Source organism: Podarcis cretensis (assembly GCF_951804945.1).
Source record: "Podarcis cretensis genome assembly, chromosome: 5".
Classification (NCBI taxonomy): domain Eukaryota; kingdom Metazoa; phylum Chordata; class Lepidosauria; order Squamata; family Lacertidae; genus Podarcis; species Podarcis cretensis.
Window position 1 is genome coordinate 26,437,735 of NC_137174.1, and position 13,162 is coordinate 26,450,896.

Below are 13,162 nucleotides of genomic sequence, written 5' to 3' on the forward strand. Positions count from 1 at the left end.
ACTAGATAGGCGCTTGGCCTGCAAGGCTGCACTTATCTTCTTATCATCTTTCTGTTACCCTTTTAAAAGAAACTGTCTCATAATTGGTTTTGGGAAATCTCGCAAGAAAGACAATAGCTCAAAGTTTACCAAGGCACCCTATCCCTAGAAGCTCTGCTGCAGAGATTGCTTCTCTCCCGACTCTTTCTCTTCCTAATCCAAAAAATCCTTTCAAATGAACATCAAAAGAAGGAGAGATGATAGAAAAGGAAGAAGAAGCTAGGTAGAAGGAACGTGGTAGGGCACCTGTGCGATATCCAAAGCACATTGATCCATCTCTCAACGTTTTGTACCCTGGAAAGAGATTATGCTAAATTGGCCTGTGTGTGATTTTGGAGCACCAGGGCTGTTAAATGCAAATTTGAAGGACTATAACCTTCACACCTGTCACACATCTAGCCAGTCCTCTGTGGGTTGGTTTGTGCAAAATGTGGTACCCGTGCATTGGAAATTGGAAGTTCGATGGGCTGCTGGCTGGCATGCCTCCAGCCCAAATGAGACTGCATGGGATTTCCAGTTGAATGAATGGGTTTCTCCATGCAACCGCATGTGGTCGTGTTGTTGGGGCAACAGAGCCTCTCTGTGTGATCCTGGCAAATGCTGCACACTCAGAGAGGACAAAGCCCAGTCCTTGGGATGCTTCAGGAATTGACTCCCAGGGTAGAACAAAGATTCCTTGCAAAGTCCTGATAGGCTCACATGCCTGGTATGTAGTCTAATGTGAGATGGTTAAAACACAAGACAGCAGAGTCAGAGAGGACTAAGTTTTACATTTTTCAACTTTGCAGAAGAGTTGGGCTATGTAAGGGCATGTACCTTATATAATACAGCAAATCTTACCCCTTCCTTCTCACCTTTCGCAATGTGTTCCTTGCCAAAAAATAAAAGTGCTTATTGTTATGGAACACAGATGAGTGGTGTACAATGGCTCTCATTCTAAGCACTAGAATGCACTAAACACTTGAAGGCACTTTAAGATGGGAAAATATTACTCTTTAAAAAAAGGCTATACTCATGAGGCGGCAAACACTTCAGCGAGTTCTGTGTAAAGAAGAATGTGCAGGCTGCTTCCATTTCTGAAGTTTAACTCTTACAAGTGCCATCAACCCTGGTTTATTGCTTCGTCATTGACCGGGCTTTTGCTGCAAACCATAATTAATTTATGGATGAACTTCCATGCCTCAGGCTGTTACATAACTCCCCTTTCAGCCATGTATTTTCGTCCTGGGTTTGTTCACAAATGAAGCTATGGAGGTTTCCTGATTTATTTTATGGTTTCCTTTATTGACGTTCCTCCTTTCATGATACAAATCCTTCCAAGTAACATCAAAATACATTCTTTAATACCGCAATAGCAACATATCAAAAGACATCAGCATCCTTTCCACAGGCAGTTGGTAGTAAATGGCTCCATGGGGACCAGAGTGTAGTCTAGGAGGACCAGGCCCTGGTTACGCTTCTCATGCTGCCCTTGCTTTCCAAAGATCTTTCCCACAGGGCAGTTGGTGGAAGATGAACCTGTAGGGAAGAGCAAACAGTCCAACAGAAGCAGGTCCTGATATCTTCTTCAGTACTGGTTTGGAAACAAATCCAAAATCTAGACAGAAACTAGGGTGGTGATTTCAGAGGAACCCTTGCTCCAGGATTTGAGCAGCAGGTGATCTGTGGGGATCTGAGATGCAATCATTTATGCATCTCTCATTGTCCATAAGTATTGTTACACACCACCCCAGTCTCTGAGTGGTGCGAGATTCCAGGGTTCGGGCTTCCTTTTGGAAATGAGGCACAGTGGAGACTGTGGTGTCTTTATGATATATGGTTTATTTACAAACATATAAAACCTGAGCCCATGATGGAAGGACTTCTGGCATTACATGTCAAGGGGCTCCCGTTTCCAGCCCCTCCAAGCACCCCTATTTTCCAGGGACAGTCCCGGATTTTGAGAAGCCATCCCAGTTTCTGATTTGATCCTGGAATGTCCTGCTTTTCCATATGACATCCCTATTTTCATTGGAGAAATGTTGGAGGGTATGGTAGGATGTCCCTATTTTTATTGGAGAAATGTTGGAAGGTATGGAATAGGATGGCCCTATTTTCATTGGAGAAATGTTGGAGGGGATGCGCTTTTCACATGGCTGCCATCTTGGATTCCCACTGTCAGCCCCCATAGTGCTCTGGCCCTCTCCTTTTCAGCTTGCTGCTGGTTGCACATTGCAAATCCATTTTTCCTCCTGCTTTCATTATCCCCAACTGCCATTCTGAAACACAACTCTTCTAACCAGCACAGAAGAGATGCCCCACCTGTCTGCATATCCCATTGTTTGTTTGATGACTCAGCCATTCTCAGGCTGGCTTGGCTACATCAGCATCAATCCCTGTTGCATCCTGGGATTTAAGGGTGCTTGGTTAAATTCTAACTCTTTCCTGGTTCAAGGAATTTAGGGGAATCTTGGCTCCACCCCAAAACTTATAACTCTATATTGATGCTAAAATTTAGCCTACTTTGAAGCAGCCTGCAGTGACAGTTTTTGCCCACAGCTTCCTCCCGAGGCCTTTCAGAAATGTCTGTTCAGCCTAAGATTACTGAACTGCTAACTGTAAATTGTTCTCAGAGCAGAAGATACAGTTACAGCGAGAAGATCCCAGGAGGACCATTATATGTCTATGAGCAAACTTCAGTCTCTCAGTTCCAGGATGTTGTTGCAATATAATGCTGTTGTTGTTGTTGCTTTATCCTGCATTCTTAATTTCTTTTGGCACAGAAGCTTAGATTTCAGAATTCAGAGCAACATGAGATACATTCCATTATCATTTCCTGCTCGGAATCAACAGCATATGCTTCCCCTCCCCCATTTTCGGCTTTGGCCTTTAAACAAGGCCAACAGGCATTGCTTTTCGATGTATGTTATGGAATGCTTTTGCCAGTTTGCAGTTTTCATCATTGCTGAAGAAGCCACTGCAGTCCAGTGATCAGTGAATAGAACTTTTGGGCCTGGGCATGGGGAAAACAGAACTGCAGGTTCCTGCAGATGGACACTGTTCTGCAGGACGAATTCAAGCGCAGGCCTGGACCATTTTGCACTGTTCAAGTGGATTAAAGTAGGGCTGGCTGCCAATTTTCCAGACAGAGCTGGGATTTCTCCTTCCAGGTGTATGGCAGCCCATATCAGAAGTGTTGAATTTTTGGCAAATTTCTGTAAAAATATGGGGGAATAGCTTTAAAACTTCAATATTATTATTTGGAGAGTTAGCAAACAAACACACACACACACACACACACACACACACACACACACACACACCCTACTTTGCTCCCCCTCAACTTTTGTGTCCAGATTTTCACTTCTTGAAATATGGCAACCCTAATTAAAGGGCTCTGTTGTTCCAGTGCAAGAAATCCACTGAAAAAGATTCCGCCTTTTTGCAGTTTGGAAAATGAGGAGGAACTGCATGGAGAAGTGTGAGATGAATGAATGACTTAACTGGGAGATGCAGACACATGCTTGCAAGCAAATGTGGATGAATGTTCATTGCTGTATATCTGCCCCACAGATCAATCCGGACAAATGCTCCCTTTTAAGAACTGATTCCCAAGCTTGCTTTTTGCCTCCTCCCTCCCCACCGCTCTTTTCCTTGTGTGTCTTGCCTTTTAGACTTTAATCCTGAAACTAGGACCTATATTATCTTTGTGAACTGGTATAAGGCAGGGGGGCTTTTTGCCTACAGAGTGAGATAAAATGCTTAAATTATGTACATATCTACCCAGAACAAAGCCCCATTGGGCTCAGTGGGACTTATTCCACTGGTGAGTGGGTATTAGCTTGCAGCCTAAATTCAATTTTTCACATAATCGCTATTTGCAAACCTTCCTATGGTGGGGACACAGACCCAATATTGGAAACTGTACTATAACTGTAATAATTATCTGCAGCAACCATATTTAATATTCCTTGTAAAGCACAGTTCAGTCATCTCATACCTATTCTTTACCACAGCCCTGTAATATCGGCTGCAAGGTATGCCAATATTACTGACATTTTTCAAATGTCTTGACAAAAGCCGGCTACTGAATTAGGATCAAGGTGAGGTTTAAATGGCAGGTTTCCTGATTCACGGCTCACTCATGCAGCCCAGGCCTATGCCTGTTTATTCAGATGGAAATCCCATTTAAATTCAGTGTGGCCCACTCCATTGTAAAGGTGCATAGGGTTATACAGTGTTAAAGTCATGGGCTAAGCTTTTGGGGGGCTAGAGCCCACCTTTTCAGATGCATGAAGTCATCTAGTAAATTGGTAGATCAGTCAGTTGTAGCGCAAGTGGGATCAAGAGGGCGAGAAACAGCAAAAGGATGGCAGCGAGTGCCACAATTCTTTGCGGAGCAGAAGAAAGGAATTCAAAATCTAATCGTAGGAGGTTTGTGACCCACTCCCAACACAGCCAGATTAGACCTGAAAAGAAGAGTGTCAATACAACCTCAAAATCACCGCAATTAAATTGGAACAAGCACCTTGTAATGCATACAAGAGCAGGCTACTTTTCCACATGTCTGGTTGCAGCAACAAATTTATTCAGACTCCCTACATACGATGGTGCTGTAGATGTCTTTGTCTTACTTGACATAAAAGAATCTCGCCTTTTATTAGAAATTTTCAGGCCGCTCTCTATCAAATGCATTCAAATTGCATATCCCCAGAGTACGGGAAGGCACTGAAAGAAATGCTTACCAGATGGTTCCTGTCTTTGTCTGAAATTGAAGTATATTGTTCTCCAGACTAATTTACCTACATCATCTGGCACCTACAATATGAAATGTCTCTCTCCCTGCTCCTCCCTTGCCATGCCTTCGTTCGTAGGCAGGGCCTGGGGAAACGGATAATTCTCTCTGGATTTCTTTTGACTGGTGCTATTTCAATGTGCTTAGAATGCACTATTGCTCATGTTTAGATATTTATACTAATTCATTCACCTTGCCTTCTGTAAGGATAGCTGTGTACTCATGGCTGTTAAGGCAATTCTCTTCCACGATGGATTCAGATGTATGAAGGGGCAACAAAACATATGCACTAAAGCTTGGATTTCATCCCACCTTGGGTTGTTTCCTTGCTTATAACACCCCCGGCTGCCAGCCAGCTACTGGGCTAAGTTCAAGGTGCTGGTTTGGGTATATGAAGCCATATACAGCTTGGCAGTAGGATACCTGAAAGATCATCTCATCCCTTGTTTGCCCCATCAATCTCTGTGCTCTGCAGGTAAGTACCTCCTGCAGATGCCATCTTTATCAGGAGGTCCTTTCCACACAACAAAGGAATTGAGCCTTTAGTGTTGTGGCACCTAGTCTTTGGAATCCTTTCCCCTAGAATATTAGACATGTGCTGCCTCTGTTGTCTTTTCAGCACCTACTTAAGACCTTCCTCTTTCAACAAGCCTTTTAAAGATATTTCCCAGTCTGCATCCTTATTGGAATTGCTTTTTAAATGTTTTCATTGTTTCCTTGCTTGTCATTTGCTTCTTCCTCTGGGAGGAAAGGCTGTATATAACGAACTAAGTAGCAAACAGATAAAAGAAGATAAATAAATAAGGAGTAGCTATAATGTCCTCAGTTGCAACTACTGCCTGCAATATAGGCCAAAGAACACTGACATATTTCACGAAGCTTTGTGAAGGTAACTGAGATAATGTATGTGAAAAGCTTTGGCAGCCCAGAAGTGCTCTAAAAATGCTGCCACTGACATTGTAAAACTGGAATCCTTTTGAGAAAACGTTTAATTTCCTATGACATAGGTAGAATGCTTCCTATAAAGCTCCCATTAAAAAAAAAAGCACTCCAAATTCATATAATTAATCCCTACATCAAAGGAAGTTGCTCTCTTTTTTTACATGCCTTTAATCTCTCTCTCTCTCTCTGCTTTTATATTTTGGCATTCTTTGTGGCAGGAAATCATTTGCCTCCATTACATTCAAATCAGACAATGTTTTTACTACCTGTATCCCTGGTGACTCAGCTTTTAAAGCAGGGGTGGGGAATTTGTGATCCTCCAGATGTTGTTGGACTACAGCTCCCATCATCCCTGACCACTGGCCCTGCTAGCTAGGGATGATGGGACTTGTAGTATAACAGCAGCTGGGGACCCAAGGTTGAGAAACACTGTCCCTAACTACTGATCCTGCAAGCTGGATTAATGGGGGTTAGAGTCCAACCACCCCTACAGGGCCAGAGGTTCCTAATCCCCTGCTCCAGAGACTTGTTCAGTGGAACTGTCCAGGGTGCTACCACCTCCACACACCCGACCCTGCCACTTAGGGTGCCATACAAGTGCCTGAAACATACAACGTTTTGGTTGGAGGCCTGAGTCCCACCTGCAACACCCTGCCGCTAATTGTGTCCCATCTTCCATCACATATAGACATTCTAAAAAGAGTGGTCTCCTCCATAACTGCAACTGTATGATGTCGGAAGCAGCACCTGCAGAACATTTGCCTTCTTCAGAGTTAGAATCATAGAACTGTAGAGTGCAGCAGATCCAGCCCCCAAGCCATGCACCACTGTTGCCACCGCAGCAGCAGGCAATGCATTCCTTGAAGTCTGGATCAGCTGTCCCTGTGATCTTGCCACCTGAGGCAGTCATCTCACTTTGCCTCATGGGTGGGCCAGCCCTGATTGTTGGCTCACTCTTTTGGCCTGAATGCATTGTTTTGAAGTCGTATAACAAAATTCTACATTAGGTAATTATCCCACAACAACACTCCCACAGAGACGTGAACTTTACCACTCTCTCCCCCGCCCCTTGAAGTTTTGCAATAGCTATGGAAGCAGGGCTTTTTTTCAGCTGGAACTCACTGGAACTCAGTTTTGGTACCTCTCATTATAAGAGACCAAGGGAGGCATTCGTGGTGAGTTCTGGCACCTCTTTTTCTAGAAAAAGAGCACTGTCTGGAAGTTTGCAAATAGGGATGTTAAATTTAAGCACAGACTGCTTCAGTCGTTCTTCGTACTTCCGCGCTAGCTCCCTGTAATATATCAGCAGACTCTTTTCATTTGCTACTTCCACACTGAATGGCCCTTTTGTATAACAGTGGAATAACCTAGGGGTTAGTTGATTATTGCTTGATTATCCAGCCTTCCTGAACATGTGAACAGGATGAAATGAAAAGCTGGGGAAAGAAGGGGAGTAATCATGGCTCCAGATATTCATATTCAGGGGAATTCCTTCTAATTCTCTGCAGAAACACTCGAGTTTGTTTTCTCTTTCCCCTCAAGCCACTTTTGTGAGCACATGTCGGAAAAGGTCAAAGGAGCAAAGATGATCAAGGAATGTTTTGACCTGAATGCATATTCATCTTTCTTGATGAATTCATGCAAGCACGCTCTCCGTGGCTCCAGCAAATCTGGCAGGGGAGGCATTTTTGGTCATTCAACACACAATCTTTTTGAAAACAATCTAATCAGTCCAATTTTGGAGGTAGGGAGGCTGCTAAGACATGAAATAATCATGGAGGGGAAAGGAGACTTGGGGATATGTTTATCTCTTTCCCGACTCCCTTTTGGAGTTTCTAAAGTAAGGAAGAAGCATCTGAGTATGTTTTCAGGAAATGTGAACTGTCTACAAGCAGACTGAAAGTCAACCTTTTTTCCCTATCCCTTTGAAAGTTGGTATTGTGTGAGAAAATTTAAAATCAAGCGTTGGCCCTGTTGGCTTCACAGAAATTTAGCAGGTAAACTTGCCTGAAGCAGAGCAACAAATAGTGTTTCCTACTCCCCCAGATCAAAGTGCCAAGTACCCAAAGCCAAATGAGTTACTTTGCAACATACTGTATTTTCGCTCTATAAGACGCACCAGACCACAAGACACACCTAATTTTTGGAGGAGGAAAACAAGAAAAAAAATATTCTGAATCTCAGAAGCCAGAACAGCAAGAGTGATCGCAGCACAGTAAAAGCAGCAATCCCTCTCGCTCTTCTGGCTTCTGGGATAGCTGCGCAGCCTGCATTCACTCCATAAGACGCACACACATTTCCCCTTACTTTTTAGGAGGGAAAAAGTGAGTCTTATAGAGCAAAAAATATGGTCATTTTTGCAATCACAGAAGTGTGTTGTGTCTCTGTGTGTGAAGCTTCCATGAGCAAATCAAAGCCATATGTGTGACCCAATGGGGAAGCACTAGATCACACTGTCAGCCCATGCATGTGATCTTCACTGGGTTCCAAGCCAACCATTCGGCCCTGTAAGCCCCCCATTGTGATCACATGGAAGCTCCTGAAAGAGAAACAGAGCAAAATACAGTGAGAATGCATGCTTCCAGGTACAGTGGGGTAGACAGCAACATTAAAGAGAAATAGAGCAATCTTTGTTTAGATGGAAAGTCCACAGGTTTCAGCATTGCTGTGATGGGGGGTTTTGTTTTTTTGTGGGGTTGGGGAGACAGAGGAAGGGAGAACTGATAGGTGAATAATTTAAAACTATCATTGAAGAGCTCTGCCATTTCTGAACTGTCTTAAGCAAACAGAGGGCTGAACAAAGGTGCCTTTTCATCTCCAGCAACTCTGCTGCTGTGTCACAGAGGGCAAAATCAGTGACACTTTGAAGTCAGGGACTATTCCTTTAGAAACAGCTTTCAGCCCTCAGATTTTATTATGAAGATTGACAACGTCCTGAGCTTTCAGGAATGACGCCGTCAGTGTTCAGGGCAATGGAGTGAGCAGTTGAGTTTGTGTCTATCTGGACCAAGCGCCTGCAAACAGCATCTTTTCCAGTCTCTTTCTTTTCAGCTCTTTATGAATTACTTTTTGCACCGCTGGATCTTTCTTCAAACAAGTCTGAATGGAGAACGTTTTCAGAATGTTTTTCTTCAAGCAGCTTATTACATGTTTAAACATTGCTTTCATTTGCCATTTATTTATCTTGTCATCTGAAACAATGAATTATAGTTGTTTACCTTCCTGGAAGTGTAATGACACATAACCCCTGATTTTACTAGGAGTTTGCTGGAGTTTGAGTAGTCCTCTTGACTATAGTACTAGGGATGTTCAAGGATTTAATTTGGCCCACATTTTCCTAAGGGAACCGAGGGCTTTTTCAGATGCTCTAAAATCTTCCTCATGGGTTGTTCCCATGGCATGTGCAGAAAAGCAATCTCAGATAAAGCAAACACTGGTAATAGGTACCATTTCCTCATGCTATGCTGCTCAGGCATGGCTGCTAAAAATGGGTCATCGTGCTCACATATGCTGCCAATGTGAATTGGCACTTGGGATCAGGAACCCCTCCACCTGAAAGATTTTACAATATCCCCAATGGTTCCCTGATTAATTTGCTTGCCATGTTACCGTAGGCAGCAAGGCAGTGGCTCATCTTTCAACTTCAAAGCAAAAAAAGTTTCTGTTCAGCCCCTGCTATGGCTTTTCAATGTACATAGAAAAGCCTGGTTCTACCCAGAGAAAAAACTTTTGGAATATGCCTCTGAGAATGTGAATGGCTGAATTTGGGCTGATTCAGGTCTTATATGAAGGAACATGCAGAGCCCTGCTATACATTGATTGAAGAACTTACCTTTTTAAAAGCAGCAGTGCTACTTAGGGATGGGTTCATCTGTCTCTTTCCAATCTGCCTCAGCTTCATATCTATAAGTCTGTCCCATGCCCGTATTGTTCTGCAGAATGAGGAGGGGGTGGAAATCTGGCCCATTCCTACAGCTCGTCCTGCAACACTCTTCACTGCGGTTTGTCCTGGTAGAGTAATTTAAGGGTCAGGCTGTTAAACTAAGTGATTAGCCAGAAAGCCTGCAATTGCATATCTGCAAAAACCAAGCTACCTTTCCCCAATGATATTTGTTAGTGGGGCTTAATTGCACCATTTCCACCCTGAGTTATGGAACATTAACTTCGCAAATTTTCTCAGAAATAAGGCAAAATCATTTGAACTTCTAGAAGTAATGAGTTTATATTAAAAAGTGCCTCTTGGCAATGAAACAAGCCAAATAAAGCCATTTCTTAATGTACAAATCTGGAATCAATTTGGAAAGCCTTGAAAGCCGTTTAAAAAATTAGGCTGTGTTTTGTTTAGTCACACATGAGTGTGGTGTTGTGTGTTATGAGAAGTAAGAGAGGAGGGTTGGAGAGATGGGGTGTGTGTCTGTGTTATGTCTGACCTGTTGATGACAAAGTCTCAGGGTGTCCAGAATCAAGAGAGATGTTTGCTGGAGGGATTTCAATGTTCCTGCTGTGAATGGGGGCGTAAGCTTGGGAAGAGATCTGGCTGGATCCAGGGAGATCTGGGCTTCCCTGTGTGAGATGGAGGAAAAGTTAGAAGACAGGAACAGGCAGGAATGGAGAGAGAGATTGAGAGGAGAAGAGAAGGAATTTCTTATTCAGCATACTAGTGAAAGTCCATAGTAGACATAACATATTTTCACCCTGATCCAACTCTAGTCGCACTTTTGAAAATGTTTTATATGTGTCAGTAGAATATGGATGCACATTTGAATGGGATAGATGGCATCCACACTTGAATGAACATCAGATTTGCATCTGTGCTTCTTGATCCAGCAAATGTAGCTCTCTTTAATGGACTGGGCTGCCAAGAGACACTGCTCAGAATAGCCTTCATCTGAAGACTTACTCCCGGACCGTCCTTCTTTCTCACCGGATGGAAATGGTGCTCGCCAACCCCATTCCAGATGGTGGCTTGGAACATTTCGTGGAAATGGTTCACAGAGAGTGTTGCTGCCCATAGGTGGGACTCCAGGGCTGTAGGCTGATAACAGATTGAAGATTTCTAAGGACAGGGTATAATGCAAACAGGGCAGCGGACTACAGAGAGATGGGAGCAGAGCAGCTCCCCCTACCCTCATCGTTCTGACAAATGGTACTTTTCAAATGGGACCCTGATGCACCACGTAAACTCATCTTAGGTGTGGAGAAGGTTGTGGCTTGCATTGCACCCTTAATTTTATGTTTACCATGTGGGAAGTTCTTATCAGTGCCAACCTCTTTCAGTGGGGAAATGGAGCATGTGCTTAAATCTCTACCACTGAAGCTAGTGGGGCTCTATCAGCTGGATCATGTCATGGATAAATAATGTAGTTGTAGCAATCTTCTCCCATAACTCAGGAGATGATTTATTCCTTCTTGTGCGATATAGGGGTGTGATAAGTTTTCTGTCCGACATGTAACATGCATACGCTACACGGAACAGCGCAATCTCCTGCTTCTGGGCAAAGGAATGGTGAACTATTTAATATGCAGGCACTACAGCTGATCACTTTATAGCTGACAGGGAGGTATAGCTAAATAGAGAACCTTTTGATCACCACCTATACAATTTGTGATCAAGTTGTCTCCCCTGCCAGGTGAGTATTACCACCTATACAATCCAGTGCAGTTAGTGCAGCTTCAAAGATTTATCCTGAATTTCCCCCTCTTCTCCTTCAGTTTTGAGAAAACAAATTGCACCAGAAAATTATGAAAGGAGAGCAGAAACTTTGGTGAAATTCTCACGGGGAGGTTGAGGAGCTAGCTACTGTGCACCTGACAGCTGTTCATTGCTTAAAATGGGAAGCTTGCTTTTTAAAGGAATCGGTCCAGGGTTTGTTTGTTTTTTTGTTTTTAAAGGTAAATGGAACAATTTCCCATAAAAACATAACAAGTGATCCCACCAGTTTCAGCTACTCAGTAACCAGTCTCCCTTGTCCCTTAAATCTCAGGGGAAGATGTCATAAGGTAACATTTCCCTTTGGACTAGTGAATATGTCAGTTTCAGTTTCTCTCAGTTTCTCATTTTTCTGTATTTCTTTTTATAAAAATCCTCATGAAAATTCACCAACATCTTAATGTGAGTTACTTGGCTAGAGAAGTGCATTGCAAAGTTCAGAGAAGTGCCAGTTTTGAATAATTGCTGCATTTCTAATTGCAAACTAGATCTGTTCCCCTTTGAAAGTGAACCAAATCACATTTCTTCCCCTATCTCTATATTTCCCATAGGGATTTTCAAATCGGGAAAAAGCACAGGACCTGGGAAGGCTGCTGTGTTAAGGAACTATTTAATGGGAAGAAAAAACAACAACCACAGTTGCATCACAACAGTAAGGTATGTTTCACCCTGCACCCACCAAAATTATAAAGAAATACATTTTTTAAAACCCAAAAGTGCCACAAGGAAGAGGCACAAAAGATGCAAGCCTCCTTGGCAGGAGAAGAAAACTTATTGAGGGAATCGGAGGACAGGTTTTTTGCACAGCTAGCTGCACTATACATTTAAAAGCATCACTGTACACTTTAAACAGCCATGGCTCCCTGCAAAGAATCCTGGGAAATGTAATTCATTAAGTGTTCTGAGAGTTGATAGGAGAGTCCTGTTCCCCTCACAGCGCTACAATTCCCAGAGTTCCATGGGGAAAGGGGTGGACTGTTAAACCACTTTGAGAATTGTAGCTCTGTGAAGGGAATTCTCGGCACCCCTAACAAGCTACATTTCCCAGGATTCTTTGGGGGGGAAGCCACAGCAGATTAAAGTGGTGTGATACTGCTTTAAATGCATAGCGCAGACAGGGCCTAAGTACAGCCCACTAGGTGGATGTCAGCAAGGGAACCAAGTCTGGAAGATGTGCAGAGCCAGTAACTGATCATAAGAGGCTGCCTGCTGCCAGGTGAGGCAGTTTGTTGCTCTGCACAGAGGATTTCCCATGCTCTAGGGCAGAGGGCCTTTGGCATCACTCACTGTGTGATCCTTTTCAACTGGAGATGCCACCGGGGGAATGAACCTGGGACTTTAAGTGCTCTGAGCTGCAGTCCCTCTGTGCAGATTTTTTTTTTGGGGGGGGATGAGTAATTCTCTCGCCGTGTTGACATGTTGTGCAAACAATTCAGTAGGAGAAGATTTTTTAAGGACAGATGGTGTTGACTTTCAGTTAATTGTGGTTTAATCTCATCTTCGAACATAAATGCTCACATTTATTGATGAAGTGCAGAGCAATTTTTTTCCAGCCAGTGTTTCCTTTCCGGTTCTGTTTGGAGGAGCATTATCCAAACATGACAGGCTGCCTACAGAGTTTCATTCTTCAATGCACTTGCCTGTGATAGATTGCTATTCCTCCATCACTTTTCTTTCTCCTTCTCTTTACCGATTTC

At 43.3% G+C, this 13,162-nt stretch overlaps 1 long non-coding RNA gene across 1 annotated transcript in view; it reads left to right on the forward strand.

Annotated features, from left to right (window-relative positions):
• LOC307216006 overlaps positions 1 to 13,162 on the forward strand; it is a 51,284-nt gene that overhangs the window by 34,468 nt on the left and 3,654 nt on the right. The window contains exon 3 of the long non-coding RNA XR_013838873.1: positions 12,017 to 12,122. This is a non-coding gene — a long non-coding RNA (uncharacterized lncRNA). The remainder of the gene's footprint in view (positions 1 to 12,016; positions 12,123 to 13,162) is intronic.